We start from the raw sequence: 6,163 nt of genomic DNA on the forward strand, positions 1-6,163 counted from the left end.
GTACAAATCATCTCAAGCTACTATTCTTGAGCTATATAAACCACCTGTAGCCCCTGCATCTGGCTTCTTACCTTCACACACCATGGCTCTTTTCTACATACTCATGCCTTACTACCAGTTCAGTTATTAGTTAGAGAATATGAAGATTTCTTGTTTATGAAACTTGCTACTGTTTCTCATTAGAGCTGCCTGTGTTAGTACAAAGCTCTTTAGTACTATTACTTCTTGCAAGCTTAGACATCTGTTAGGACATATCTATCTCTACACTTACTACTTGACCATACCTTTACTATGTGGTGATCTTTCACCTTTCTTGTGCTCTCACCATATCAACCAACTCGCCTACTTTGACAAGGCATCCCATCGTACCCCACTTCAGCAGGCACAGTATGTGCCTGTTGGCTACACTGACTATATTATCAGATAGTCTTACAGAGCAAGTTGTACTGTTGAACTCAGATATTACAGTGGACCATATCTTTTATAAACTGGTGTTCCAATTAGACTGGAATCAATCAGAGATGCTTATAAGAGTTATTAAGATATTAAATAGAGCTGAGGCTAATTAGTACAGTATTTACAAGACTCAACTCATTATAATAAACTCTATAAGAACTACAAAGATAGTAAGATGTATATTTACAGTGATTAATATAATTAATATAAATATAGTTCTAGACATGCTGTGATTAGAAGATTTCAACCCAGATATAGACTGAAAGAACAAGATATAGTGTTACTGACTTTTAGAGAAAATAATAGAACTTCTGAATACAGATAGATTTCTTTAAGCAGTGTGTATCAAGAATGAACTCTCTTATGCTATTTTTATATCAGATAACAACAAAGTTCTGACAGAAGTATCTGAGTAATTAAGAGACTATAAAGATATTTTCTCAGAAAAAAAAGTAACAGAGTTATCAGAATTAATAAAGATTAGTCATCTAATTATTCTTAAAGATAGCTGCAAGCCCCCATACATACTAATCTATAGATTATCACTCAAGCAGACAGAGATTCTACAAGAGTACATTAAGAACAAGTTGTGTAAGAGTTGAATACATTTATTAACTGTTGAGGAGAAACCTTAGGATGGGAAGTCATGTGATCAGTGATAGAACTGATAAGCTGACTGATTACACTGAGTGTGATAGGACTGATTGGAGGACATAGCAGGTGTACTGTGATAGGATAGATAGGACAGCTTAGCAGAACTATCACCAGAGAGCATTATGTATATAAGAATGCTTATTACCAGAGATCTGATGGACTTGTTCATTATGATCAATCTTCTTATCTATCTTACAGATACCTTTGAATCAGATACTTTCATATCTTGATTACTTTTCATACTACTGAAGTCTTGTAATACTGTATAATTGTACCTGATTCTGCTACTCTTGAGAAGGCATGATAATCTTGCTCTGACTCTGATATATCTGTACAGAAACTCTTTGTCATCAGAGCAAGACTGCTCACTCAACTGAAGCACTATTGGATTATTAATCACTACCTCCAATCTGTTGTTACTTTCTTTAAGCTCTTTAATACTCTCAAAACCCCCAAGAACCCAGAGAGATTCCCTATCAGAACTGTTACATACACAATACATTAATTATATCTGACTCAGGAGAGAATACACCTGAAATCTCAGAGATTGCATACAAAGAAAGAACTTTTTGCATCATGTTAAAGCATAAAGATACAACCCCCACCCCATGTCAAGACCTAATAAAGTATAGGAACCATGTCTGCATCCAAAGCACCAGCTGTCAACACTCAAGATCTTATGAATAGAATCTTACAGCTTGAACAGATTACTGAGAGACTTGGAGAGCAGAACTGTAAATTGAAAGACCATAATAAGCAGCTTGAGGCCCAGGTCATGGCCATCCCATTCACCAGACAACAGGAAAAGAAAGATAAAGCCAAAGTCAACTCACTGAAACTCTTCAAGAGTGAATGAGGAAAATTATGAGCTTTCTTGAGACAACTGCACATCTACATAGATATGAAAGGCAAAGAACTCAGCAATGATAAAAACAAGATGATAATGACAGTATTATATCTTTATAAAGCAGTATTTAATTGGTTTGATGCCTATCTGTGAAATTACTATAAGAGAGATGAAGTTGATCAGGATGACAACATGCTTAAGATTATTAATAGTTATGATATCTTTATTTGGACATTAAAAACCACATTCAGAGAAGTCAAGAAACAAAATGTGGCAGCCCAGCAGTTACATCACATATGACAAAAGATATCATTACAGGAATATGCTATGAGATTCCAGTAAGTCAGCATCAACACTGATTGAAATGATGAAGCCTTAGCTGACACTTTCTACTAAGAACTATTTGATGAGATCAAAGATAAAATAACATGATTGGAAAGATGACCATGCACCCTGATCAAGATAATTGAAGTGGCAGTCAGGATTGGAAACTGACTTTATGAATGAAAGATGAAAAAGCAAGAAAAAGTGTCATGAAAGCAATCCAGTTTATTAAATCATACTGAAAGATGAGGCTGGAGCAAACATATACAACCAGACCCTTATAAACACACACTCATGGAGCTGGATGCAATGAAAGTTAACATGCTTGATGAGAAAGAAAAAAAGTGGAGAAAGAAAGAGAAATTATACTTCTATTATGCTAAGCCTGAACATCAAGCAAGACAGTATAGAGCAAAGAAAGCAGAGCAAAGAGACAAGAAACTCAGAGCAATCTCAAAAGAAAATGAAGAAGACTCTGAAGTCAAACAACATCTTCAAGCAACAACTCAGAAAGAGTAAACTGAAGAAAAACTCCAACAATAGTTCAGAAAGATATTTAAAGAACAAGTTATAAAAGCCTATCTGAAGCTACCCAAGCAGCCAAAAGATGAACTGAAATGCTAAAACCAGCTGGACAGTAAAAAATGGAAGTTATATGAAGAACTATGTATGAGAATGAGGAGCAAACCAAGTGATAATTAAAAAATTTGACCACTTAACTGCAAATATCACTACAGAAAGAAAATGAACAAAATACAGAATTCAAAGCACAAGAAACATGCTCAGTACCCAATCTATGGATATTTATATGAGCTTCACCAGAAACAACAAGAAGAGTTTGGATGATGAACATGGGTTATAGAAGACTTCATGTATTATGAAGACTATAGTTGCAACATCAAGAATTGCCAGCATTGCAAATGTGACACTGAGAAAGAAGAATGAGAAATATCAGACTTACAGAATATCTCATCCACAGAACATCTAGATTATGCCAGAATTCATTGAAGCTTTTGCTATGATAACAATTGCTCTATTCACAGAGATGGAAAGAATAGTGGATATTACTTATGATTACTGAAGAAGTTACAAGTGATTCAGAAACAAGACTATAGTGATAATGAAGAATATTGGTCAAGCAAAGAACAGCCAACCATACTGAAGCTGAAGAAAGAATCAAGTTAAGAAATACTAGAATTTAAGAAACATAAAGAAGATGTCTTGAAGAAACTCAGTCTTATGAAAAGTGTGACATCTGAAGAGGCAAAATATCTAATGACAAGGACACTATGAATTCAAGACAACCAATTGCACTGGACCACATGTGAAGAAGAAAATAAATTACTAGTGATAATAATGTGCAGACAGCACTGGAACAAAAAACAAAAAGAGATGGAAAAACTGAATCACTCATGTCATGATAAATTCAAGTACAAATGCCAATACAAATTTCACAAAGACAAAAGATTTTGGAAAATAACAAGATCCCTGCATGGTTTGGAAGAATGTGAAAACTGCACAGAATACAAAGACAACAAGTATGTATGAAAGATACACAAGAAATGATGTACCAACAGAAATGATTGTAAAATATACAAACAGACATTCAAGATAACTCTTATTAATTCAGAAAACAAGAGAGCTGCCATAAATAAGAGTCTGTAAGCAGCATGAATAGACAAATGAAACTATTAGCTACTAACAGACAAATCTGTCATCTCAGAGTTACAGCAATCTTACTTGGATCAAAGTATGCAACAGTTCTAGTGAACTCAGGTGCAACTGAACTATTTATCAACAGAAGATTTACTGAATGAGCTGGCATCATAAAGTGAATGAAGAAATATCCCTACCAGTTATTGGAACTGGAAGAAGGAACTCTTGATAGAGTTAAAAAAGAAACACACCCCATCAGAATGATAATAGAACAACACTATAAGAAAGTATGTTTCAAAGTGATGAACTTAGAAGACTATAATATAGTCTTGGGATACCCTTAGTTAAAACAACATAATTCAGAAATTAACTGGTGAGAAGAAAAGATTAGACTGACAAACTGTGAATGCTCTCTTAAACCAGTACACTATGATTAAAGACCCACACTCAGAAATAACTTAGATGAGACACTGGCTGTAATAAGTCAGATCAACAGGAAGATATCACATAAAAAATAATTGATTGACATTAAAGAAATCCATGGAAACCTGATTCATGATGACAAAGCAGATCAAGCTATAAAGAACCCCAACAACTTGGAACAGCTGCAAATACAAAGAAGTGACCAGGATGAAAAGATCAAGAAAACTCTACCAGAAGAATTCTGAGAATATATTGATGTATTTAGAGAAAGAGATCAGAGCAACAGTTTACCAAAGCACAAATTCTGGAACCACAAGACAAAGCTACAAGACAGAAAACAACCAGTAAAATTGCTAATATACCAGTTGAATAAGAAAGAATCAGCTGAATTAAAAAAATACATTAAGAATAATCTCAAGAAAGATTACATCAGAGAGTCAACATTACTGGCAGGATATTCAATACTGTTTGCACTAAAGAAGAATGGAACTTTATAACTATGCATGGATTACAGACAGTTGAACAGCATTACAGTCAAGAACTGCTATCCAATACCACTGATTGAAGAAGTGCAAGACAGATTAAGAGGAGTAACATGATTTACTCTAATCAACATCAAAGACACCTACTATCAGAGACAAATCAAAGAAGGTGATGAATGATAAACAGCATTCAGAACATAATATGGATTATATAAATACAATATCATGCTGTTTGGATTAACAAATGCACTGGCAACATTTCAAGCACTCATCAACAACATACTACAAGAATATCTAGATGATTTTGTCATCACATATCTTGATGATGTGGTTATATTCACTAAAGAAGACCAAAAGAATCACACTGGAAAAGTCAAGAAAGTACTGAAAAAACTGTGAAAATACAACCTACCAGCAAAGCTAAAGAAGTGTGACTTCTTCAAGAAGAAGATTAGATATCTTGGACACATTGTGTTAATAGAAGAAATACAAATGGAGCCAGGAAAAATCAACAAAATACTACAATGGCCAACACTAAAGAAAGTCAAAAAAGTTCAGATGTTCCACAGACTAGTGAATTATTATCAACAGTTTATACATGGATTTTCAAAGAAAGCAAGACCACTCACACAGCTATTCAAGAAAGACAAAGTGTTCAAGTGAACAATGAAGTGTCAACAAGTATTTGAAGTGATAAAAGATAAGTTCAAAAAAGAAGAAATGAGACAACACTACAATCTGACCAAGAGATGTGTGATTGATACAGATGCATCAGACTGTGTGATAGTGAGAAGACTACAACAATCAGATAAATAAGAAAGACTATAATTAGTTACATGCTATGCAAGAATGATGACACCAGCTGAACAGAACTATAATATCCACAACAAGAAACTACTTGCAATAGTAGCATTACTGAAAAAACAGAAGATCAAACTACAAGAAAATCAATATCAGACAGAAATCATCTCAGATCATGACAATCTGTAATACTTTATAACAACCAAAGAACTTACAAGACAACAAGCCAGATGATATGCAGATATACTGATACACTATAACTTCAGAATATGACACTGCAAAGATACAGAAAATGCCTGAGTGGATGCATTAAGCTGAAGACTGAATCTTATAAGAAAAGAACAAGATTCAAGAACACTCTTCAAAAAGTTAGAAGGAACAAAAAATATGGTTCTGGACTGACAAATATTGAGAGAAACAAGAATCACCACAGAAGAATTAAATATTGAAGAAAAGATTAAAGAAGCAATAAAGAAAGATGAATATGTGAGAAAGATTGATAAAGAAAATGAGAACTTTA

The sequence above is a fragment of the Coccidioides immitis genome (genome assembly GCF_000149335.2).
Source record: "Coccidioides immitis RS genomic scaffold supercont3.4, whole genome shotgun sequence".
Lineage (NCBI taxonomy): Eukaryota > Fungi > Ascomycota > Eurotiomycetes > Onygenales > Onygenaceae > Coccidioides > Coccidioides immitis.